Source organism: Dermacentor variabilis, chromosome 9, assembly GCF_050947875.1.
Source record: "Dermacentor variabilis isolate Ectoservices chromosome 9, ASM5094787v1, whole genome shotgun sequence".
Lineage (NCBI taxonomy): Eukaryota > Metazoa > Arthropoda > Arachnida > Ixodida > Ixodidae > Dermacentor > Dermacentor variabilis.
The window spans coordinates 27,093,001-27,120,312 of record NC_134576.1 but is presented as its reverse complement, the minus strand read 5'-3'; the positions used below and the strand labels follow the sequence as shown (position 1 = coordinate 27,120,312).

Genomic DNA, 27,312 nt, shown 5'->3' with positions numbered 1-27,312 from the left:
CAATTGCAAAGTTTAGCGTAGAGCGTGAACTTTTCAGCCGCTGTTCTAGCTATACACGAATCTGGATAATGCGGACGCAACATACATGGGTGCGCCGAATTTCTGGCAACAGAAAAAGCTTTGACACGCCGTATATGCCGTGTAATGGCATCCGACAGCCACCAGAACGCTTCCCCTAAAACGACACACCAGAATAATTACATTATCTTGAAGTTCGATAATTCATCATGTTTTGCACTTCTTTATTTATTACACTGAGAGTTGCCTCGTAAAAGCCAGGCACTGCGAATATCATGTTTTATGGCGTTTTTTACGGGCTGTCATTCTGAAACTTCTGAAGAAACATTTTGTCACGACCGTAAGACTTCATTTTAGCAACGCTGACAGGTAATTCTTGCATATAGGGCATGTGTAAGCACATAAATATAGATGGAGCCCCATGGCGAAACCGACGTCAACAGCGACGACGGCGGCCAGAATATACCTGGATTGTTTATACATTTTTCTATCGGAATACTATTGAATAATGCAATAATTTGCAGTTATTTTTGGCGTCGCGTTATGGCGAAAACAAAGCTGGCAGACAATGTCGTGGTGCTAGCGGTGGTGTTTCAGGCGGTTTTAGCCTGACAGCTGAGGCCGGCGATTTCTCCGTCTGTAAGGCCTCTTTCTTGGTTTACAGTTTGTCACCATGTCTGACACTTCAGTGTCCCTAAGAAATGCAAGAAGGCGCAGTCCTTCATTTCGAACTCTCAGGTGACCTACTGGAAACACCAGACATTCTGCACAATAAGCTGGGACACCTCTTCTAATTGCGTCAAGTAGAATGTCTCGCTGCTGTTATGACTGGCCTGCGTGGTGAACAATTTGTGTCGCGCCGCCAAAGCCACAGTAAGGGCCCACACTTTTCAAAAGCGCCGCGCCACCCGCAACCATAGAAAAACTCATAGGAGGCCGCAGAGGTGAAGTAACGTTAGCTCTTGTGAGCGCATTCTCGCCTCCTTCCTTATGGCGCGTGCGACGCCCTCACGTATCGTAGGCTCGTCAGTGCTGTCTCTCTCCCGCAAACTGGACTGTTAAGAAAACGCAAAAACGACGGTTTCACGCACCTTGGGGGCAAGTCAAAGATCCCATGGTGGTCAAAAACTTATCCGGAGTCCCTCGGTATGGCGTGCATCATGAACAAATTCTGGTATCGGCACTTAAAACCACACAATTCGTTCATTGAAGCATTATATGTGCGTTGCCTCTTTCTTCCCCTCCTCGGCGAGGGAGAAGCCGGCAGTATCTCTGTGTGCATGTAGGCGCGTCGTTGCCTTTCGCTCTGCTGGGCCTGTGGTGCTTACAGAAACCGTTGAGCTGTCTTCCATTTACCGAGCGGCGGCCGCAAGCGTGTTGAGCACTGACTCTCTCCTTCCCTTGGCCGAAGGTGTTGGCCGCCCGCTTGAAAAAATATGTGCTACCTAGCACCAAAATTCAATGCTGGAACTGAGCAGAGTCTGCTTGGAGACTACTCGGGAAAGACTACTCGTTGCCTTTCGCTCTGCTGGGCCTGTGGTGCTTACAGAAACCGTTGAGCTGTCTTCCATTTATCGAGCGGCGGCCGAAAGCGTGCAGAGCACTGACTCTCTCCTTCCCTTGGCCGAGGGTGTTGGCCGCCTGCTTGAAAAAAAATGTGCTACCTAGCACAAAAATTCAATGCTGGAACTGAGCAGAGTCTGCTTGGAGACTACTCGGGAAAGCGGATTAACGTCGTAGGCTTTGGACGTGTTGACCGGTGAGTAAAAAAGCAGTGCTTCGCTTTTTCAAATTTGAATTTTTATGCTTGCGAGGCGGATAAAACATGTCCCTGTTGCCATTTCCCAAAAGCAAACAATAATAATAATAATTGTGCAGTTATTGCTCTTTAAAGGCAATTCAAACGAGGCTCTTTGTTATTTTTCCAAGTTTCTATAATTCCCAACGTGGAGTACAGGATAAATAATAAATAGTTTTGTCTGTTTCTACATAAATGATACATTGCGATAAGTTCACTGCACATCCGTGGCAAAGGCACTTTGACTGAGTCAATTAGCATGATTGCATTTCATACATAACAAGATGGCTGTTTATTACGAGCACCTGACAGAAGCAATAACTGTCTAATCGAGCCTTGACTAAGCGCTGCCCACACTAAGACACCTTTGAAAGAAATTCGCACGCAAAGAAAAGCGCCGTGTGTTTTTGTGCTTTTTAGTCATGGAGAACTTTATGCACTGTATTTAGTCAGAAAGTAATAACAAACTCATCGGAATTTCCACGATAGTAATTGAGGCTCTTTTTTTCTTTCGACCCCAGCCTCCAAGACGATGCTCATATTTGCTCTCCTTGTTGCACTCTGTTGTTTCTGGATTGCAAGTCAACAGTGAATATACCAGCTCAGGAAGTAACATCAAGGCCCAGAATCCTCCCAAGCTATGTTTTTGAAAAGTTCTACTGGAACGATGATTTGTTCATTTATTGGACTAACTTTTGTTAAACGATTTTTTGTTTACACGTTTGTGAGGCTTCATCATTTCATTTTCAGGAATATGGACAAATGGGACATTATAAGTCTGCCAGCTGCCAGTGCCAATCCATAAGTAGCTCAACGGTCACCATATATAATGACAACAGGTTTTATTGAGCTATGTGTGGCACCAAGAAATGTTGCAAGTTTATGAAACAGACAAATGTGAGCCCTATCAGGAAGGCAGGAGTACACAATATTGCATCATACCGAGCGGGAAGGCTGAAATTTGTCGCTCAAGTTTAATTGCTTTAAGGCCGTTTTATGACAACTGCATGAGTAACACATGAGTTGAGTAACATAAGTTGAGTCCCAAACCGTTTCTTTTCTAGTCATTACAATTATGATAACATGAAAGGAAACGAGTAGTAAGCTTGTACCTGGTGAAGCACAAACTCTATCATCTGCTCTGAGCAAATCAGCTAGGCGGGCATACCACCAAGTATCAAATGCTCCCTCACAACGATAATTTGTTAGAAACAAATTCAAAGAATTTCAAAACGATCAAAAGTGCTCAATTCAATTTTGAGAAAGTGACCCTTGATGGTGACTGAATATCCTGCTGTCACTCTTACATGATTCACGAACATTTAGTATTGAATAAGAACTTAGCAAATCCAGCACAGTAAGATAAGGGATGCTAGAAGCGACAAGCCCACACTACTCGCCTGCTTTCAATTTCACAAACATGGCAAATCATAAAAACCATTATTCTTGCTTTTCCAACAGCAGATGACAAATCTGAGCACAGTGCGTTCCCCAAAATGTTTTAAATAGTAACTTATACAATAGTAAGTTCTGCTTACCATTCAGCCAAGCAACCGCAGGCGAGCAAGAGAAGCTTCAGTCTGGCAACTTTTCGCCGTCTCTGTCCTCCCAAATGTGTTTTCTTGGTGAAACGTTGGCGTCAGGCTGAAGCGTCACTTGCTTCTCTTTGTTATTCAAATGAAGTCATCATCTCCTTGCAACCTTTTTTGTCGATTCAATACAAAAATCGAGATGTTTTTTCAACATAAAACCGTAAATTACATTTTCCAACGACCTGCGAGAAATAATTAGGCTTGCTTATATGTTTATTTAGTGTCCGGTTTTTCACACCATCTTTGCAGAAGTCATTGTAAGCACTGTTGGTTCCGTAAAGTTCCTTGCTTTCCTTCACTGCTGCGTGTGAACACTATATGTGAGCAGACATATCAAGATCAGACAATAAATCTGCTGAAAGATTTAGCAAAACGTTTCTTGTTTGTTTTTTCTGCAATACCTGCCTCTCGCTAATGTGTTTGGAAAATAATGAGACATTGCCGCTCGAGCTTATGTCTCTGACACTATATCTTTTCCGAGCTCATTTTATGTTTCTTTCTTTAATCGACCTTAGATGGTCGAATGGAGACTATATACGCATAGTGTGAAACACTACAGTTCGAGGGTAGGCCAGCCTAAATATATTTGTCTGGTGCTTCGTTTTTTCTGCTCCAAGTGGCACGCTGAACACTATGTTAAATCTTTGCTCAATTTCAGCTTCCCATTCCAATGAATAGATGGCTGTCTGTGTTTCTCTATATTGCAAACTCAGTGACTGACAGCATTAAGCCCGCCTGACATGTCCGAAAATTATGGACATCTACAGCTTCATTCACCGCTGACAATAAGCAACGTAAGCTTACTTGTTTGAAGTGATTTTTTGCCACTTGAGGCCACCCGATCCCCCGTCGACATAATAAACATAACTGGGGTGCTATAACGTAAAGGTATTCGCAACTTTTCTATTCCAGTTCTGCAATCGGCCTCCCGCGATGGGTCAAAAACTTGTTCCACCCGCCCCCCTCCTTCACCTGCGTCCCGAAAACCGCGATATTTTGCCGTCTGATATGACGTGTACGCACTGCTTCTGAATGATTGGACCGAACTAAAGAAAAATACTCATTTCTGATTGGACGCCTCTTTGCCATAGGGCTCTATGCCATTGGTCAAAAATTTTCCGGCTGCACCCACTGCACCGGCCTGTCACGCAACGTCACAAAACCGCGAAAACTGAGCGCGTCAAAGTGGCGTGTAGGCGTTAAAGATGCTATAATAGGGTGAAAAAAAATTGATTTTTTTATGAATAGCGCCAGGCTGCCCCGTTCTGAATGGAATAAATGATGGCTGCTGTTTATCGCTCACACACTGGCTACTCGCGCCTGCCGTAGAGCATAGGTTTATTTGCCTATAATGAAACTTTTAGCGTATCCGTGTAATGTTTTCAAACTCCTTCGGTACGTTTGCAACCTCGCTCTTCCAACCCTTCTTTGCTGAGAATCCGTTTTAGCGGGACTCTTAACCTTCTGTTGCATGCCGCCTCGAGTTCCGACCAGCCACCACAAGCTAAGCAAGGGAAAGCAGATCAGTAGCAGATGCGAACACCACCCTCATTTCATTTCATTTCATTTATTTGTTGTTTGAGACATACGGCTGTCTCAGGGGCTGCAGCAAAAGGCAATATTCTTGCCTGACAAAGGCTGCAGCACCCAAAGCATGTTGACAGTCTGAAGCAAACAACAGCATAACAAGTGTTACAATTTTCGAAATATGATAACATATAAAAAACGATTAACAATTCGAATCTCGATCAGAACATGTTAAAAAGGAAAACAAAACAGTAACATTGTAGTACATAAGGAAGTTATACAATAAAGCAGCGAAGAAAATACGTTTTAACAGATTTCTTGAACCTCAAGCTTGATTTCGTGGTTTGTAATTGTTCCAGAATTGTGGGATTATTGTTAAGTAAGGTTGATATTTGAAAGTGTAATGCCTGTTTCCCGTAGTTCGTGCGAGTAAGCGGTATAGAGATTGGGTCATGTCTGAGATTATACGGAGTTTCTTTTGTGGCGAAGGTCTGATTAAACTGTATGTGATCAGCCTGACGGAGACGGAACGCCTCGAGCGATAGCTTATGTAAAAATAGGTGGTCTATATGGAGTATGCCAAGCTTATCAAAAACGGTTTAGTGTGTGCAAGAACAGGTAGGTTACAAACTGCCCTTACGGCTCTTTTTTGCAGCCTATATAGTGACATAAGGTTAGTTTTGGTAGTAGTTCCCCAGACCAGAAGAGAATAGTGTAGACGAGAGTGTATTAGTGTGTAATATAGCTGTTTCTTTAAATTCGTTGGAATAAGATGCTTTAACATGTTAATCATTCCCGTTGCTCTACGAATGTCAGCTCTGAGGGTCTCCACATGAATGGACCAATACAGGTTCTCGTTAAACCATACGCCTAAAAATTTTACGCACTTCGTATTTTCTATAATGCGCCCCCCAAAATTTAACTCCTAGTGACCCATCAGCTGCTTTCCTTTTGGTCTAAATATGACGTACTTTGTTTTTTCGCAGTTCAGTTGTATTCTATTTGAATTTAGCCAACAGTTGAGGTCCCCCATCCATCTATTGGCAACGTTAAATGCTTCTTGAATGTTATGATCAGAGAAGAAAACACTGGTGTCGTCTGCATACAAAGTTATGCACGGTGTGTTTGGGATGTTAACAATATCATTGATATAGATAAGAAACAAAGTTGGGCCTAGGATTGAGCCCTGAGGAACACCGCAGTTTAAATCAAGATGTTGGGACTTAGAATCTTTTTGGCTAACAAACTGTTTACGGGAGCTGAGATAGCTCTTAATTAAAGTATATGCTACACCTCTTATGCCATACCAGGGTAACTTTCGAAGCAAAATATCGTGATTAATAGAGTCAAAAGCCTTTCGGAAATCCAAAAGCACTCCAATAGTGTAAGTCTGTTTTTCAAAGTTCTTAATTAAGTGGTCTTTCGCATGCAAAAGCGCTTGCTCAGTAGACTTTTGTTTCTGAAACCCGAATTGTGCTGGTACTATTGCTTTGTTTTTTGTCAAGTGCCCAACTATTCTTTTATTTAAAATGCGTTCAGGGATTTTAGAAAAGATAGGAAGAACTGAGATGGGTCTGAAATTATTGAGGTTATCTAACGCACCCCCCTTATGCAGTGCCACTACTCTCGCAATTTTCATGAGCACGGGAAATTCACCAGTCGATAAGACGAGGTTGCAGATATGCGAAAGCGGGTGACATATTACTTGCGCTACACTCTTTATAGGCTTTGTACTTATTTCGTCCGCTCCGCATGCGCAGTTATTCTTTAGTGTAGATATGACGTCTGCTATCTCTGCTGGGCTTGTTGGGTACAGGAATATAGTGGGCATATCAGAACATCTTTTGTATGCTTCACATCGGCCCACAGGAGCATCGCTACACTGCGCAGCAGAAACCTGGAAATGAGAGTTAAACTTGTTGGCTAGGCATTCCCCAGATAATGTTATCCCGTCGATAACCATTGACTGAGGACAGTTCGTTTTGTTGCCCGTCAATAATTCTCGAAATGTTCTCCAAAGCAGTGAGGGATTGTTTGCAGCTGCGGTGAACTTATTCTGATAGTACTCGCGTTTAGCCTTCTTCATTTAGAGTTTGTTTTATTTCGAAGCTGCTTGTAGGTTTTCAGGACGTGTGGATCTTTCGATTTAATGAATCTTTCAAATAACTTTTTGCGGCGTTCAATTTCTTTATATAGTTCGTAGGAGACCCAAGGCTTTCTAATTTTTCGGTGCGTTTTGCGCATTTCTAGTGGGAAACAAGTGTCGTAAATTTCTTTAAAGAGTGCTATAAACTTACTCTAAGCCTGGTCAACATTTTTTTCTCTCTCTATTACACTCCAATCGGTGTTAGTTACAAGCTCCTGGAACTTCGTAATGTTATTGTCAGTTATTTTTCTACTTGCTCTCGCTTCTTTCCCATTCTGCGAAACACTACGATGGTTAGAGCGTGGTATAATGCAAAAGATTGGTAAGTGGTCACTGATGCCGCTAGATATTATGCCTGAGACCATTTCGTCACTTAAATGGTTCGTTATACACAAGTCTAACAGTGTACTTGTTTCGACATTAATTCTTGTTGGTGCTTCGATTAAATTCCGACAGCCATAAGAGTGAATAACATCATGTAGATCATATTTAATAGAGTTCTCATGAAGGAGGTCAATATTAAAGTCACCAGTGAGTAACACGGGCACTTTCAACAATAAGCTGTGCTCCAGGATCCCTTCAACAACTTGCAAAAAAATATTCACACTACCTGCAGGCGGACGGTACAGGACAGCAAGAAGCAGGCCATCACACTCAACCATAAGTGATTCGCAATCATCGTTAACCATACTGTACTCTGTTAACTCGTTGTACAATACGTCATTGCGAAAATAGATTGCAACGCCACCACCTCTTCGTTGACATCGCGAAATAGACACACAGCTGTAACCTTCAAGTTCGGGAATAAAATCATTAGAACTGTACCAGGTTTCTGTAAAAGCCAAGACATTGAAACTATAGTGCAGAGAGTCAAGAAGCATGTTAACTTCGTCAAATTTGTTCCTGAGGCTTCTAGCATTCATGTGAAAAACTGAGAAGCATTGCTTGTTATGAACATAGTTGCCCACATCTACTCGGAACGTTGCTTGACTATAGTATTGGTTGTCTCTTTGGCTAAGTAGTTCTGCCATTTTATATCAGTGTTACTGACATTGTCAGCTTCTATTCTATCTTGGACAAGTCGTCTTCTGATTGAATTCTAATTGCGCGTTCCCCATGACGTTTCCTGACGAACAGCTTTCCTTCCTTTATCCATGTAAACATGTAATCCTTTTCAGTTCCCTTTGCTTTCATTAGCCAAAATAGTCGCTTGTTCGTAGCTGTAAGGTTCTCACGCAAACCCACGTTTGATTTCTTCTCCCTCAAGACAGCTCTCTTTCTGAGCCATTCTTCCTTAGTAGTTCGAGACTGAAACCTCAGTAGTATTGGCTGTGTCTTTCCTTGTTTCGCTGGAAGTCTATGAACAGCATCAAGTTCCCTTGTAGTTACAGGCTGCAGACCGAGTTCACTAGCAAGGATGTTAACCTTGCTGAGCAAGTCCTCATTCTCGGTGAACCTTATGCCGTGTATTTCCATATTGTGTCGTCGTCCATACTGCTCAAGTTGGTTAAGGTCATTTCTGAGTTTTTTCGTTTCTTCACAGTCCCCTGACGCTTCAATGGCGGCAACTCTTTTCTCTAACGTGCCAATTTTGTTTTCCTGAGCTGTCACCTTATCCAGTAGCGTATCATACCTCTCGGAAACAAGTGTCACCAAGGACTCGATGCCATCCACAGTGGCCTTCAGATCCAGTAACAACTCTACATTTTTCTTTATTACGTTTACTTCTAGCAGCTTATGATTTATGACAGCTAGCTCATTGAACACATCAGTGATAGAGCGTGCATCTGCTGAGCTGTCAGGATCAATCGTTGCTTTAGGTTTGCAGGCTTCACAGTTCCACTTTTTTTTCCTTTTTCGAGTCATGGTTATTTCGTCCTCCCCCGAACAACTTTCTAAGTGATACCTGCAACCACAACTGACGCATAAAATGGAAGGTGCATCGTCGGGAAAGGTTAGGCTACGTGAAGTACACTGAGCAGTATTGGCCATTGCAGAAAATTTGTACACATGCAACAAGAACACTCGCGGCAGCAGCAGCAGGCGGCAATATCAAGTAGCGGCGGAGGAGGCCCAAGTTGTGGTGTATACTGACCTGTGTTTACAAAAAGAATTCCCCGGTTAGAACCGTAGCCACAGGACTAGCGCCACGCCGCTGCTGCCGCAGAGTGCAAATGCAGTCGGTCTTCAGTCGACGTGGCTTCATATACTCGTTCCCGAGAGGCAGCTGCTCCGCGGACAGGCGATGCACTTCACAGCAGGTACGTAGGGCGCACCAGTAGATAGTCCCGCCCAACCGCAGGCACCGCGAAGGCAGTCAAGGCACGTGGCAGTGATGAAATTCAGCTTGCAGAAGGAAAAAAAACTGTACGCCTGGCAGAGATGCGCAGACGTAGGGACCTGTGTTTACAGAAAGAATTCCCCGGTTAGAACCGTAGCCACAGGACTAGCGCCACGCCGCTGCTGCCGCAGAGTGCAAATGCAGTCGGTCTTCAGTCGACGTGGCTTCATATACTGGTTCCCGAGAGGCAGCTGCTCCGCGGGCAGGCGATGCACTTCACAGCAGGTACGTACGGCGCACCAGTAGATAGTCCCGCCCAACCGCAGGCACCGCGAAGGCAGTCAAGGCACGTGGCAGTGATGCAATTCAGCTTGCAGAAGGAAAAAAAAAACTGTACGCCTGGCAGAGATGCGCAGACGTAGGGACCTGTGTTTACAGAAAGAATTCCCCGGTTTGAACCATAGCCACAGGACTAGCGCCACGCCGCTGCTGCCGCAGAGTGCAAATGCCGGTTATCATCCGGTTATCCATTTTTAGCGCGCTGGCTCGGCCCCATTGAAACCCTCTCCACCTCAGCTTGCTCTTCACCACCGGGTTGCCATTTACAAACGAAAAACCGCTCAATGTAGGTAACGTTATTCATTTCTAAAGAAAAGTGACCTTTAAAAACTAAGAGAGCGTCTGATTGCGGTGCTAAGTCAAGCAACGATGCAGGTCACCACTCAATGCTTGCGTCGGCCGTTACACATATTTGACGTCAGGGTGTTGTAATAAAAACATATTGGAGTAGATTTACAATATAGGGCCCCTGTGCACACGTATACGGCCCCAACAGCGCTACCAAAACGCCGAAAACAAGCAAGCGGTAAGCGCGACTAGCCGCTACCACAGTGGCTATACTGCTCACTAAGTAAGGATGCTTGTATTAGTTTTGATTAGGACAGCACCATCTCTGAGTCGTATACTTTAGGTCTCAATGCCACCGTTACTTTAACTTCCATTGCACTGTGGAAGGTGCAGTTTTCCTTCTTTATTAAAGGTATAAGGACAGAGGTTAGGTTCACTACAACAATGTGTGAGTCAGCGAGCTAAAGGCCAGAAAACTACTCGAAACGTTTGCAGTAGCCGAAGACGCTCTTCTTCCAAATCTCCTTCTGACCTCGCAGTACGAGGCGCGGCATACCCGCGCTGGAGCGCACAGTATATCAACGGCGGTCGAAGAGGATGGCTGCCCCCTGTTTAGAAGAACACCAGCAGGGCAGCTATGCCCGAGAAACAACCTTTGATACTGGGCGATCGGGTATATCCGCCGTACCCGCGGTTGTAGAATCGTTGAAAGCGGATAATGATGACACGGCCACTAAGTAGGCTACTTGGACTTTGTCTATCGCCATGACTTGGCGACTTCTTAACATCCGTTGACGTCAGTGGTAAGTTTTTTCTGTCCACTTTAGTACCTTGAAAGGGCCGTCCTAGGGCGGTCCATGAGATGGTTGGATGCCTTTGCCCCATATAAAAGCGTGGCTTTCTGCAGGTATGTCTTTTCTGGCAAAAATATTACTTGATGATGAAACCCTGTTAGGGTAAGAACGCAATCGTGCAAACAGAAGGCGAAGCTACTGAATATGACCGTCTGGGTCGGGCGTGGCAACAGTGGCTGGAGCGAAAAATTCATCGAGCACCCGCAAACTTTTGCCGTTGACCAACTCCTCTGCTATGCAGCTGAGGTCTTTCTTGAAAGAGGAGTGCACACCTAGCAGGACCAGATAAAGGTTTTAAGTCTAAGAAGACTGAGCCTGGCGGGCCATCAGGGCGGCTTCAAATTGACCGTGGTGACATTGAAAATGAGTTCATTTGCCGATGTGGGATAAATGGTAGTATGTATATGGCGGACGGCAAGCAGGCACGTGAGTTTCTGGAAGAGACCACATTCGAACTGTCGGCCGCGATCAGTCTAACAACGCTGGGGCGTCCGAAGCGCGAGGTCCAGCCACTGACAAACACGGAAGTCACCGTAAGTGCCCTTACGTTGATGAGAGGAAAGGCTTCAGGCCAGCGGGTATAACGGTTTACACAAGTAAACATGTAGCGAGAACCTCGCAATAGTGGCATTATGCCAGTGATGTCGATGAGGATTTGATCCTACCGGGCGTCAGGTGAAAGAAAGGAATGAATTGGCAACTTCGTTTGTCATGTCGTCTTGGAGCCTGCATATATAAGGCATTCGCGAACCCAGCGGCGCACGTCAGAGTTCACACTCGGCCGCACAAAGAGCGATGCAATGGGGCGCTGGAAGGCACGAATTCAGGGATGACTTGCGCTGTGTAGCTTGTCAAATACTTGATTGGGTAGTCGGAATGGTACGAATGGGCGTGTTCGACCCCTTGAGAAGTGGCAAGTGATAGTGCCAGCATAAAATCGAAAAGACACATCGGACAGCGCTAAGGGCCGGAGATACCGAAGTTGAACTTCTGAAAGCTGCGCCGTGGCAATTTGTTCGATGTGTGGTCTTGGATATGCGTCGATGCGGGAGAAGCCATCCACGCCTGCGGTGACTGGGTGTTCAAGGCATCGTATGTTCACGATGAACGCGAAGATGAAACTGAGGTGCTGCATCTCTCGTGCGGTTTAAGTGTTGTGATTATCGTGAAAAGCCAACGTCAAAGGCTTGTGATCCGTAAGGGCGTGAAAACTTGTTTCGTCCAGCAGTTGTTGGAAATGTCGAATGCCCATGTATACCGAAAGAAGTGACGACCGAAAGTGCTGTAGCGCGTTTCTTCAGGCTTCAGCGTCTGGGAGAAAACTCCAGTGGGCACCAGGAGTTGCGCTGGAACTGTTGTAAAACGGCGCCGATAGCAGAACTACATAAATGGGTCATAGGACGTATTGGTGCAATATGTAGAGGATGTACCAGCAGGGTGGCATCTGCGGATACATATTTTACAATTTGGAAGGACTCTTCGGTGTCAGACTTCCAAGCTAGTTGAGCGGATGGCACTTTAATGGTATAGAGAAGCTTGGTCGCGGTATAATAATTCTGGAGATGTTAGTAAGAAAACGGAGGTGGAAGTTGAGCAGCCCAAGCAACTCACGGAGCATTCGCAATGACGTTGGGCATGGAAACTCGCGCCAGGCTTGAACTTTCTTTTCCCGAGGTCAGATTTTTTTTCGTGTCATGGATATCCAAGGAACCGAATGTCGTGGATATCCAAGACACATCTTGCGGGATTTATGAGAGGGCCGTGTTCCTGGAGTAGAGAAAATAGCAGGTGCAAATGGTTGCTAAGCTACTCGGGGAAAATTCTAGCCACCGGGAGGTCATTGAGGTATGCAAAGGCTAAGGGGAGTGCCCATTCGGATGTACTCGAAAATCCTGAATGTTGATTCAATTGCGACCTTCGAGATGACCAAAGGCTCGACAGGAATTTGATGGTAGGTATTCCCTAAATCTATATCGATGAATATTACCGTTCCAGCTAGGTTGGCTGGAAAGTCATGAATGTGAAGGAGTTGATAGCGATTAGGGACGGTCCGCGCGTTGAGCGCAGTATAGCCGCCGCACGGGAGCCAATAACCGGGTTCACGCTTTGGTAACATGTGGAAAACTGAAGATCAACTGCTCGCTACAGGACGGATGATACTCAGTTGCAGCCTGTGGTCAAATTTTCTCCTTGAGATGGCAAGGAGGCCACCAGCGTAACACTAGGGTCGGCAAACAATGGGGAGTCTGTGGTGGCAACATGGTGCGTGAGGTTGTGACATAGTGGCAGGTTTCTTGATGGCTGGGCAGTCTAACCGAATTCAGGCGAACGCAGATGATGGAAGCTGGAGTATGGATGGATGGACGCAATTATTCATTAAAACTTCTTTCTGGGCGAGTTGGTGCATACTTGACATGAAAACTGTTTACAGCGCAAACACATGCAACCACAAAGTATAAGGGACAGCGCTTGTGTCCTGTCCCTTATACTTTGTGGTTGCATGTGTTTGCGCTGTAAACAGTTTTCATGTCAAGGATGGACGCAACTTCACTGAAAATCCGGCGAAGTTTAACGATTCTGGTTCAGACAGTCCAGAGGGGAATTCGAGGCCTTGCCTCATTGCCGCCTTTAGGGCCCGCTTGACTGCTCACTCTTGTCCCTTAAGGTTGGAGTTGCGCATAGCCGCGGCCCACTTCGACGCAAGAGCCTTCGAGCTACAGCCATTTTAGCTGTTATAACAGGACACTATCACAACATGTGTGACAGCGTCGCTTTAGTTGCCTGACAAAACTTGGAAAGAGCCCTCCAATATTGCACGGGGAAAATGGGCCGCAGTCGCACCAGATTGGGGATGGTGTTTGTCTGCAGTTGTTTTCAGTTTGGGATGAGGCTGGGGCAATATCCGCCTGCCTAACTGGTACTGCTTGGTGATGTATCTTAGCGTTCTCGCGTGTTTCGCACCAGTATGTTTGAACTGGAAGAGGGGGTATTCGATTCTGCGCGCCGGGTCAGTTCTCTCGCAGAAGGGGGTGCTACCTTGTTCAAGTTCTGGGGTACCACTCTCGCGGGTGATGTCATAAGCGTGAGAATTCCTTGTATAGGCATCTTAGCTACTGTGTCCACGAGGCGCCGATCGCAGAGGTGAAGGCTAAGATTGAAGGAGGTCAGAAAATCCGCACCCATTGTGGCCATGCACACGTCTGCAACAATAAACGACCATGGAAAGGTGCGTCGGAGACCCAAGTCGATGGTAAGAGAGTGCTGACCATACGTGTTGAAAGAATAGTTATTGGCTGGTTGAACGGGCGCGGTTTCTTTGGGCACGCTGCCAGTCTAGTCGGGCTGCAGGACGGAAGCTGACCTCTGCACCTGAGCCCACGAAGTCCTGCGATCCTGTCAGTGACGTAGAAGAGGCGGCCTGTCATATAGCAAGAGTCACCGCCCGCCATCAGTGACTCTGTGCCATGTTCACCGCCAGCTGCAAGGGCAACGGCAATGACGGGAGTTGGCAGCGAACTTGTTGTGATACCACTAATATGCGCCGTAATGAGGGTGATAACGTGAACTGGGCCGAGACAGGAACCTGGAACGCGGTGGTAGCGCGATCACCGCCGTATAATAATGGTCTCAGCGAATTCGCCAACCATTTGTCGAATGCGACAATGCTGATCTTCGAGGTGCAACAGCGGAATGGCAGTTATTGCCATAGTAGCTCTTGCTGAATAGTCAGGGATGCGGTCGGCCAGCTCGGCAAGATAATTGGACTAAATGTCTTCTGTTGTGTAGCCAAGGCGACTTCCAAATTCTGAGGCAGGCGCTGTAGGAACAGTTCACGCGGCAGGGGGTCGTTTGCGTTCAGCCTAGGAGCCCGCGGAGGAGCCCGCGAATACCCAGGTGCCCGAACCCGACGAGGAGCCCGCGAATACAACGTAACAGTTCCGACGGTCGCGGAGCTTCTCTTGCTTGAGAAGCGGCTGGAGGCGCCTGCGCACAGACACAGATATGCGTTACAGCACCATCGTTTTGAAGTGCTCTTAGAGGGTTGTGTCGTGGGGTGTGTGCACAACCTCTTCGAATTCCTCAGCTGCCACTGTAGGAAGTGCCAAGTCACATTGGAACTTACTCGCGCTCTGCGAGGCAAGGCACCGAAGGTCGAGGGTTGCCTTCACCTGAGTGAGCCAAGCTGCAGGAATTTGTGGCCAAAAGGGCGGTGGGTGGATGTGCACGTGGCGAGGCCTTCTGCTCTGGTCATCGTTCTCTTGTTCGTGGACTCATCCATGACGTCTTGCTCGCCGTAAAATAACATCCGGCTCACCAGGTTATAGGATCCAAGGTGAAGTCCACTACAACAACGTACGAGTCAGCGGGCGAAAGGCCTGAGAACAGTTCGTAACAATCTTCGGACGGAAGATCGGGCCAAAGCTCTTTTCCTTGTTCTCTTCTTCTGACCTCGCAGCACGAGGCGCAAGACAAATGCACCAGAACACGCTAAAAATAAAAGGCGGCCAAGGGAAGATAACAATTGCAGCTATAACAGGTACTCTGGTACTCAGTCTTAAGCAGACTTCAGCGTAAGCTCGAGTGCGTGTCGTCCTACGTCAGGAAGTTTGTACACGTGACCACTTCAACGCGAGGTAGCTAAATATTTGTCACTCTCTACATAGATTGTCTCACGTCTACGCCTGTCCCTCTCCATGGTGGCCAAGCTCCGGACCGCCAGGCCCATGCTACCTCCAGAGTCCTGGGTGCACTGTCTTTAACAAGTGGTGCCAGCTGTGGGATCCGGTAGCCACTGGTTGTCTGTGTGATACGCAGCAGTGCGTCGGGATGGTCTACCCAAAATTCTTTACTGCGAGGTTTCGTGAGTGTGACGATATTCTCTTCTGAGTTTTATCAGGCATTTTAAGAGTCTAGGTAACAAAGCCGCTAAAAGCTATTGTTGCCTCCTGCTGTGTGAGAGCGTCAAGGCAGTAGTGCGACCAGTTGAGAAAGCGCCACTGAACTGAGCCATGAACTTGAAGTAGTTGCGTAAACTGCAGTTCTTGGCGCTTGCGAAGTAGTTGTGCCTGAATATGTCCGACACACTCAATGAACCAGAGCTTATCGGGGCTATTCTCGCCTCGGAGGCCGATGATGTAGCGCTTTCGGAATGTCTTGACGCTAGCGGTGCTATGACCAGCAATAGAGGCGAAAGGCATTGTGGCATTCCGGAATTATGCTGGCATTTCCATGGACACCTTCCTCGAACTTCTATCCTCCTATCTCAATGCAACTGTCAGTTGTGTTGGAGAACAGCACTACATTCAGAGAAACGGAGTCTGCATCGGCTTGCGAGTCGCACCGTACTTCTGGCCTTTTCCTCGCAGCAGCGGGCAGACTAATTCAGGATGCCTTAAGCGACCACCACGTTAGCCACGGATGCCTTAAGCGACCACCACGACAAGCTAGAGCTTAACAAATGTAGGGCAGGTGTCCTGACCACTTTGCATGACGCATGTCTCGATTTAAACTTCACCTTTGCATTGCCAGAAAGAAAAATAATTAGGTTCTTTGATTTGGTCAGCACCTTCGAAAAGCAGCACACATGCTGGAATACGAAACACGCTCATGCAACCGTTTCCTGCCATACGTTTCCGACAATTCCAAGAATGCAAAACGAGCCATCGTGACAACAGTGCTACAGGCCGCCCTAAAGAAGTTGTGTCATCACGTAATGGAAGAGAGCTTCATGCACTGTATACCAGGCTCAACAACGCTGGCCATCCCAATGGCCTGCTTACAGCGGTCACTGAAGGGTTGCTAACGAAGACGAGACTCTTCAACAGCAAATGTCAAGAGAAAGCAAACATTCTACAGAAACGGAAGAAGGTTGCCGTTGTGCCTTATGTAGAATTAAGTGTTAACCACAAGCTGAAGGAGATAGCCCGAAGGAAGACATCATGGTTGTATACTCAGCACAATACAAGGCGTATTCAATGTGCGCGCGAGTCATTAATGGCCAGAAAAATAAGCAATGCACAATAACCCAGAAGAAGAAGCACACTAACTGTAAAACAGGAGTGATATATGATATGCCCTTATCATGTGGCCGACGATATATAAGACAACCAGGCAGGAGTATCAGTGATAGGACAAGACAGTATGCCGCATCTTTGGAAGGAATATCCACTGGGCATCTCGCTTTTCATTATCGCCAGCGCCATTGAACCGTTCAATTTCACGAGATGAAAGTTTTAAGAAAAAGTAAAGACAAGCTGACGCGCGAAATTTTAGAACTCATGGCCATTCCCAGAAGCGGTAAATCTTGCATCAGTACACCATCAATAGTACTAACAGAAAAATGAAGTAACTGCTTGCTCAAAAAAGACATTTCAATTTAAGGAGTCCCGTAATGAGGATGACATGAAAAAAGTATTGGCTGTGTTGTGCTATGAAAAGTGTAGCAAATGGATAATAAACATTTCGTTGCTAGTCCAGCGGGTTTTGTGGTCTCTTCCTGTCCGTGTCAGAACGTTCTGCTGGAAACCAATTGTGCTATGTCTAGCAGACACAAGCTGGTGGGACAAGCCCCTACGGCTACGACCACCAGTGCAATTCGTGTGAACAGTGAATGCCTTCCCCTCCTCATCGGGATCTCTCTTCTCCGGCGCGGCAGTCTTTTGCGACTTTCCTGCGTGCTGAAAATTTTTTTTCACTCTGCCAAAGCCATACCGAGGGTCCGGAGCTTGAATTGCGCCGTGCCGGCCGCAACCGTTGACAGACTCCTAGAAGGCCGCAACGCCGAAAACGCGTTAGCCTTTGTGTGTGCATTTTCGCCTCCATCCTGATGACGGCGTAGGTTCGCCAGTGCTGTCTCCCTTCAGCGAGCGGGACGGCTGAGCTTCATGTATCTCTCTTTCTTCTGCAAGGTGAGGGAAATGCTGACGGTGCCTGTGTGTGCATGGGTGGTTGTCAGCGCCTTTCCCGCGTCTGTGCCTGTGGCATTTGCAGAAACCGTTGAACTGGCTTCCGTGTACTGAGCCGGCAGCCAAGAGCATGGACAGTATTCGCTCTCTCCTTCTCCTGGGCCAGGGCGTTGCCAAATAAAGGACGCTGCCGCTCCACCAACGCTGGAACTTCCAAGCCGAAGCCTTCAACCATCTCGGCCCATGCCGGACAATCCTGCCCAGCCTTCTCGAACCATGCCTGACGATCGAGCTCAGCAAGTTGCAATCACGGCACCAACTGTCATCTGTCCTGGCGTGCAGCATCATCGGTATCCTGTTATTTTTGCGGCTACCGGTGATCAGGACGTCGAGGACTGGCTCGCCTCGTATAATCCGTCCAATGTGACGAAGGCGGTTTTGGAGCGGTCAACCTCTGCCATAGGGACTTGCCAATATCCAGACCGAAAATCCAAAGAGGTAAAGAACTCGGCACCTTGCAAACAGTCAAGAGCATCATCTATGCGCGGTAGGGGATATACGTCCTTGCGCGTAATTTTCTTAAGGCGCCTGTAATCTACGCGGAAGCGAATAGAACTATCTTTCTTTTTTACGAGGACGATTGGCGACGCCAACGGGATATGGGACGGTTGAATCACGTGACGCCGAAGCATATCCCTCACTTGTTCGTCGATCACACGGCGTTCAGAAGCTGAGACATGGTAAGGACGCTGCCGGAGTGGGGCGTGCGTACCGGTGTCGATGCTGTGTGATACTCTGGTGGTGCAGCCGAGGTAATGTTGATGCCAGTCGAAGGAGGCGGTAAATTCGCGTAGCAAGCTGATAAGTTGCGCGCGTTGTGTGGTTGTCAGATCACCGGAGATTGACGGGTGGAAGCACTCCAACGCCGGTCGATTGGCACTGTCGAGGGCGGCGAGCGACGTCGAATGTGCGTCCACAGGAGCAACGAAGAGCATTGAAGCATCCACAGTTTGCAAGCGACCGAGGCACTCTCCGCGATGCAATGTAATCGGCCGATAAGACACATTGCACACACACATGACACCACGGCCAGCACTGAGCGCGATGACGGCAAAGGGCAACGGAAGGGAACGGCGACAAACGAAGTCACATGGCGTGAATAGCACTGTTGTCACGTGCTGATGCGCAAGATACGGAGACGACGGTGGCTGACTGAGAAGGGATATCAGTAACTTCAGTCACAAGCGTTTTTGTAGGGGTCACAGGATCTTCGTCCATGGCTGCATCGGCAAGGAAAGGTAACTCCACCTCGGCGGGGGCACAGTCAATGATGGCATTGTTTGACGGAAGGAAATCCCAGCCTAGGATAATATCTTGAGAGCAGCATGGCAGCACAATGAATAAAATGACATTAAGCGACTCCTCGATGAAAACATCTGCAGTGCAGGCTCCCAATGGTTCGACAGGTTGTGCGCTCGCTGTACTCAAAAACACTCCGGAAAGTGACGTCGTTACTTTTCCTATTCGTCAGCAAAGTCTTGCGCGTAACACCGAAATTGCTGCGCCCCTATCGACCAGTGGGAATGTTTGAACCCCTTCGACGTATACCTCAATGATGTTGTAGGCGTTAATTCGAGGCCCATAGCAAATCGAAGGGGACGTTGTTCTCGCCTCGGGAACGGCGACACTTAGTTGCCCTGAGGTAGAGGGCTTGGCCGGCGTCTTGTCGGTGAGATGGAGCGGCAGCGTGGGGATGAGGCACGACGAGCATGGTTGAGAACAGGGGTTTAATCCGGCGGCACACGAGATTATAGCTGTCGAGGGGCGTAAGTGCTCATGGGTCGGCGGTTATCATAAATGTACAGCATACGGCGTCGACAAAAACGGGCAACGTGTCCCGTAATACCACAATGGTAACATATTGGACGGTTGTCCGCGATGCACCAAGGATTTCGCTGACGTGGTAGCTGTAGTGCAGGCGGTGAGAAGGGAACCGGGGGCGGTCGCGCAACAATTTGGAGAGGTGCACGTGAAGCGAAGGGCGGCCTTGCAGCGACGTCAGCGTACGTCAGGAGCGCCGCGACGGTAGGCGGTTGAATAAGAGCTGGCAAGCACTTGGCGACTTGCTCCTTGATGACGCTCTGTAACCCCGGTGTCCGTGGAGAGTATGCTTGCGCGTTTGTAAAGCGCACCAGGGAAAGCTGCCGAGCAGCTTCTTTTCGTGTGAATTTCTTTATCTGGAGCATTAGAGGCGACTCGTCTTCATCTAGCGTGAGGTCTGAGACAGCGGTGAGTTCTGAGAACAGATGTCGTGTGACTACTCGCTGCCTTAGAAGTTCTTCGTAACTCTGACACTGCGCATGATAGACACTGTGGTCGGGTTTCGGGCGACCAACATTTGAAAGTGGTCGTCCTCAATTCCCTTGAGGATCTTCCTCATCAACCAATGAATCTCTATTTCGGACATAAATACAAAGTTGTAGGCATGTCCACGAGGCGTGGAAAAAGGAAACACGTACGTTTTCTTACAAGGCCTTCGCGTCGGGAGTACACATCAGGCAGCATTCGCAGTAAATCAAATTCAGTGTGCAGTCATATAATACCAAACAAGTAGAACAAAACAGATATAATACATAGGGAACAGAAGGAAACGTACGCTTGACATCGATTATAATGAACTGAACATACAAAGAGTAACAAGTCAAACAAGGTAGTGCAGTACGATTGTGTCACTATATAGATATGAATATAAAGGGATGAACGCACTACATACAACGATGAATTTCATTACCTATTACACATAAGCCAAGCACCAAATAAAATCATGTAAAATCGGGTATTTTTAACAATAGTAGTTTTATTTTCCTTTTGTAATACCAAATAGTTTTACTGTTGAGGGCGTGAGCAATTATAGAAGGATCTCTATTACAAAGGGATATTATTTGATTATGTATTGTTTGGGTACCATAGTTGGTCCGGTGTCTATGTCCACCTAATATATTCATACGTAAATTATATAAACTGCATCCCGCTTTAAATATTTTTCAACAAGAAGTATGAAGGTATTTTTGATTTGACTCTGAATTAAAATTCCTAGGCAAGAACTGTAAAGGTCGGCGTAAAGTAATATATTTAGAATCTAGTATATGCAGCGGTCTGGTACAGATATTTAAGAACATATTAAACGCAAAGCTCTTTTTTGAAGTGCAAAGAGCCGGTCCGAGTAAGTCTTGTTGCCTAATCCCCAAACTAAATTACAGTACCTAAGATGCCAATGAACTGGCGAATCGTGTCGGCTTCTGGCATCGTTGCATCGACTCTGTTGCACAGATTAACGACGTCTTCGATGTAGCTGGTGAAATTCTCACCTTGTTGCTGGGTGCGTCCACGCAGGCGTTCTTGGGCCTGGACTTTGCGGACAGCAGGACGACAAAAGACTTCGGTGAAGTTGGTCTTGAACGCCGATCATGTCGTGATGTCAGATTCGTGGTTACGATACCACAAATGTGCAAAGTTGCTCAAGTAGAAAATTACGTTGTTGAGCTTTGCCGTATCGTCCCGGCGGTTGTGCGTGCTGACTCTGTCGTACGAGGCGAGCCAGTCCTCGACGTCCTGATCACTGGTACCCGAAAAAATAGCAGGATCCCACTGACACTGCACGCCAGGACAGGTGACAGTTGGTACCGTGACTGCAGCTTATTGAGCTGGATCGTCAGGCATGGTTGGAGAAGGCTAGGCAGGATCGTTCGGCATGGGCCAAGATGGTTGAAGAGTTCGGCTTCGAAGTTACAGCGTTGATAGAGTCGTACCCAGTACTCTCCACCAAATCTCAAGGTTTTTATTGACAGAGTACGCAATAAGTGAGCGGTCGAACTCGGTGCGGTAGTCAAAACCCTGCGAGCAGTCAGAACCGGCCCCGAGCGTAAAGCGCTGGCGATGCGCCGGACTGACCGGCACTTCTCCGTCATATTTCACACGCTGGAGATGAGCCGGGCTAACCGGCGCTACACCATCGCTAAAAAGTGTCCCACCATGCACAAAAGTGCTTTCGCGCACTGATCGGTCCACTTCTCTGTGAATGTCAATGACTAAAATTCATTGCCTTAGGTAGTGTCCAATTTTCTCTACTGCAAGCACTGCCCTTTCAGTTGCATACCCCTGTCTCTCAAGCTCTGGCATGGTGCACTAAGTGATTTGCACTTGCTTTCAAACCTTGCGCAGGTCGGTGGCCTCTTTTGCTATTTTATTTGCTTCGCGATCCCTGTCCCTCGTCCGTGCACTACGTCAATCACTCCGCCCATTGTCACCAGTAGGTGTCTCCTCCATTGTATCCAGCGAGTGTTGCTTGGATTTCGCTATCACTTCCTTAATCGGTTTCCCCGGTAGCGCGCTAATCTCAACTTGCTCGTATTTCACCTAACCTCTCTATTATCACAGGTTCTACTTTTCGCCTGTTTGAATTCCCAACATCGAGAACCCAACAACTTCCCTCCTCCTCGCTAGCGACAGCTGCCCCGGGGCCGCGATGCCCCTCCCCGATGTTTCATCCTCACCCATCGCTTTGTGGTCTGCGGCCGGACGTCAGTGGTAGCCCCTTTGTGACCATGCCTAACGCGTCCATCACTGCTTTCCGGCCTGGCGGTTTCGGCTTCCTTACCCGCTCTCGCTTCTAAGCCAGCCCCATTCGCCGTGGTCGCAACGAAGAGTTCACCTTGCTTTGCAGAATGATGGCCCTCAGGGTCGTCCATATGATGGATAGCGTGTCCTCTACCACCTTCCTCTGCTGATGCTCGCTTTTGAGTTCATTTTTTACCTTTGCAATGCACTTAGCTAGGTTACGTTTCTCCTGCTCTAACCGGTTTAGTGGCGACCTTACCACACACATGCAACAGATAAAACTGCCCCGTTTGCTTCGCGTACTTACTCAAACCGCGTTTCTTCCAAAGCGTAGGAACACTCGCACTCAGAACAACGCACGTGTGGTTCCCTCCTAGTACAAGGCGGAGTACAACAGTAACTCTACTTGTGGGGAAAATACATTTATTCGTTAACTAAAAAGACCAAGAAACTGAAAGGCATGAAAATGAATATACATAGATTGCTCGGCTAACCCAAATCTTTTAACAAACAAATGACCTAAAAATTAAAGAAAAAGCTTATCACTCTGGCGCGCGGCTTCTGCTGCGCTGAGCAGGCATTTCCCCACTCGGCACGTCTGTTTTGCTCAGCGCCACTCTCTCGAGTCTGCACACGCTCTCAGACGAGAAGCATGGCGCGCCGGCCCTCATGAACGCTGATAGCTGCTGCCTCACTTGCCGTACATTCAATGACACGTACTCAGTGACCCAAGTTCATCATCATCATCATCATCATCATCATCATCATCAGCCTGGTTACGCCCACTGCAGGGCAAAGGCCTCTCCCATACTTCTCCAACAACCCCGGTCATGTACTAATTGTGGCAATGCCGTCCCTGCAAACTTCTTAATCTCATCCGCCCACCTAACTTTCTGCCGCCCCCTGCTACGCTTCCCTTCCCTTGGGATCCAGTCCGTAACCCTTAATGACCATCGGTTATCTTCCCTCCTCATTACATGTCCTGCCCATGCCCATTTCTTTTTCTTGATTTCAACTAAGATGTCATTAACTCGCGTTTGTTCCCTCACCCAATCTGCTCTTTTCTTATCCCTTAACGTTACACCTATCATTCTTCTTTCCATAGCTCGTTGTGTCGTCCTCAATTTGAGTAGAACCCTTTTAGTAAGCCTCCAGGTTTCTGCCCCGTAGGTGAGTACTGGTAAGACACAGCTATTATATACTTTTCTCTTGAGGGATAATGGCAACCTGCTGTTCATGATTTGGGAATGCCTGCCAAACGCACCCCAGCCCATTCTTATTCTTCTGATTATTTCCGTCTCATGATCCGGATCCGCCGTCACTACCTGCCCTAAGTAGATGTATTCCCTTACGACTTCCAGTGCCTCGCTGCCTATTGTAAATTGCTGTTCTCTCCCGAGACTCTTAAGCATTACTTTAGTTTTCTGGAGATTAATTTTTAGACCCACTTTTCTGCTTTGCCTCTCCAGGTCAGTGAGCATGCATTGGACCCAAGTTGGCGAGATGTAAATTTAGGAACGGAACATATCCAGAGCATTACTTGCGCGGCTCTCTGTAGCGCTTCCGGGACAGGCGTTCATTTAAAGCGGCACATATCCAGTACATGTGCGGTGCAGATAACGAATATGTCGGGTAGGATTCCTCGAGGATCCCTATTTAGATGGGTTCGATTCCTCTCACCATCTAATAAATTTCAGTCATCTTTTCGTCATTGTAGAGAGATAATTCGGAGTGGTACGTACCTAGGTTCCCAAATTGGTGTCAAAGACGTTCATTGGAGACTGGTACACACCTACTGGCAGATACCCACTGGCCCAGTTGGCATCAAAGTGAATCATTGAAGAGAAGCAACGACAGAGTGTTTCATTCGCAGTGCTCCAAGTCCTCGTCAAACAGCTTGTTCGAACAGAGGCGCGTACCCAGCAGCGTATCTACAATGACTCATGTCGGCGTTAAAAAGGTTATAGTTTTCGAGTGGCACATATGTAAACATTGGCACATATTCACTGACCGAAGTCCTCCGACAGTTGCTTTCCAACCCTGTTACCTCAGCACAGCGCTCGGATGCTCACTTATCAACCGCGGACTACCTAGTGACCCTGGAATGCAGGAAAATGGTTTGATACAAACATATATATATATATATATATATATATATATATATATATATATATATATATATATATATATATATATATACGCAGCACCTGGAAAGTGCGTGAATTATCCAAAGAATGGCAACGCATTAAAAATTGTCGCAGGACCCATCGCACGAAGACTGTTGACGGTAATGTATTAGCATTGAATCATTATAGCGGCATAACTTATTGCCACCGTCGACACAAGTTACGTATGAGACGCGTACTGCAGCGCGACTATTCTTTCGTGTCCCTAAGAACAATAGGCGCCATCTAGCGCCACCGATGCGAATCCTGCACGTGGCTCCTGAAATCCTGCCGAGCCTATGCTTGCTAACACTGAGAAAGGCATCATGCGGCAACTGTGCCCACCTTTTACACTTCATTCTGGACAAGCAGCGCCATCTGATGGACATGCCTAATAGTTCGCGCGTGGCCTCCGAGATTAGAAGCGTTGTACGTCCGTGCCTGCGAACGTTGAGAATTGTTCCCTCGCTTGCCGAATACTCAGTGGCACATGCTCAGTGACCGAAGCTGCCGAGTGGTTCACAGAAAATCGACACATACCCATTGCATTCCTGGCGCTGATGGCTCAAGCATTGTCGTGAAAGGAGTTCTTTAAAGGGAGGCGCATAGAAGGAGGCGCACATACCCAGTACTCCATGTCGGCATGAAAGAGCCTAGTTGAAGAGCGGCATGTATGTACGCATTGCCACACACCCAGAGACCAAAGAGGGTCCGGTGGTTGAATTCAAACCCTGTTACCTCAGCCCAGCCCATTCGACCTCTAACTTACCAGTTGCCCAGGTAGGTGGAAAACTATTGTGTACAAACTTACAAACGTACACATAAATTTAAATAGATAGCTCTTGAATGCGGGCGAAATAGGACAAGAACACTAATGCATCAGTAGGCTGGAAATAATGATGAGTATAATAATATTGCTACGGAACAGCCGCCACAGTGTGGCTGCACTGAGGAGGAAGAAGAAGACGACGTGGTCCGGCTTGATATAGCACCGCCATTTTGGCCTTCCGTTATCTTCCCTGTAAATAAATTGTATATAGCTTTGGGCTTCAGTTACACGTAACATTATTTTGGTGGAAGTGGACGTTCCCCGTACCCGTCATTGAGCTTCGCAGCGGTCGCAACGGCGACAGTGCAACTTCGGCGCCTGCTGGCGGCACTTCATCTACACAACCGTCTCCGCCTGCAACCCCGACCTACGTCACCGTTTCCCCCCCCCCCTCAGTATCCTGGTGTTTTCGACGGAGTCGGCAGTCCTGATGTTGACGACTGGCTCCGCTTATACGAACGTGCCAGCACCAGACACAGGTGGGATCAAACTATTATGCTTGCGAACTTCCTTTTCTACCTCGACGTAGCTCCACTTGCATGGTTCCAGACTCACGAAGAGGAGATCTCGAGCTGGGATCTCTTCAACGAGAAGCTCCGCGACCTTTTTGGCAATCCGTTCGGTCGCCATGTCAATGCCAAGAAAGCCCTTGCCACACGTGTGCAGACGTCGACCGAGTCCTACGTGTCGTACATTATTGACGTCTTGGCCCTTTGTGCCAAGGCTGACCCGACCATGTCTGAGGACGATAAGGTTAATCGCATCCTTAAAGGCATTGCTGACGACGCCTTCAATTAACTGGTGTTTACGAACGTCACCAGCATCGATACGATCCTCAAGCAGCGCCGCCGTCTCGAGCATGCTAAAATCCGCCGGGTATCCCAGCACATCACGTGACTTCCCAACAGCTGCTACGTCATCCTGTGACTACCTCTTCCACAAGCCGTCGCCATGTGACAACTTGACCCGCATCATTAGTCGTGAGGACGAAGTGGCACAACCGGTGGCCCTCTCATTCCCATCAACTGATCATTCCCCGGTGACAATCTCCTTGATCCAGGCCGTCGTCCGTCAAGAGTTATCCAACGTCGGCCTGCAATCCATTCATCCCGTACGCTCGGAACCTCTCTCTGCACGCACGTCTCCACTGCGCTCTTTTTACTCCTCTTATGGACAGCGCAACCCCTCCGAATGGCGAACCGTGGACAACAAGCCGATCTGTTTTAACTGCCGACGCATTGGACATGGTCCTCGCCACTGCCGCAGCCACTGAACTTCTCGGACGCGCTATACTGATTGCCACCCTCGCTCCTCTAGCGCATCCTTTTCCTTCACCCCTCCTATGCCCGCTCCATCATCTGACCATGCGACGCCTTTGACACGACCCCGCTACTCCCGCTCGCCTTCTCCCTCCCGTCGTCAATCTCGTACGCCCCCGTCACGCCGTGTTCTTTCTCCGACCTACTCGCTGCACCCCCGACCGGAAAACTAGACAGCGCAGCTTCTGGAGGTGAAGCTGCAATGACGATATTGACACGAAATCCTCGCTTGACCTTACCCACGAACAAGGAATCTTTTAGACGTTCTCGTCTACAATGTTCGTGTGTGCGCGTTGATTGACACCGAGGCGCATGTGTCGATCATGAGTGCTGCTCTTCGCCGTCGGCTATATAAAGTTCTGACGCCCACCCCGAATCGAGTTGTACAAGTCGCCGACGGAGGGACTGTCGCTATTGTTGGCATGTGCATCGTAATGGAGCATTGCCCTCATGAATTCATTCTCGGTCTGGATTTCCTTGCCAATCATTCTGCCCTCATTGACTGTTCGGGCGGCTCACTTCGCCTTGACTTGCCCCTTCTGGCCGACCCTGTGGACCCGCCTCCAAGCCGTTTGAACTGCATGAATTTTATTCGCCTACCGCCTCACTCTGTGACACACGTCGACTTGTCCTC

General features: G+C 47.7%; 1 protein-coding gene across 1 annotated transcript in view; it reads left to right on the top strand.

The window, feature by feature from the left end:
- The window catches only part of LOC142558280 (chorion peroxidase-like), a 100,007-nt gene that overhangs the window by 46,617 nt on the left and 26,078 nt on the right, over window positions 1-27,312 (top strand). The gene's annotated exons all lie outside the window — the stretch shown is intronic.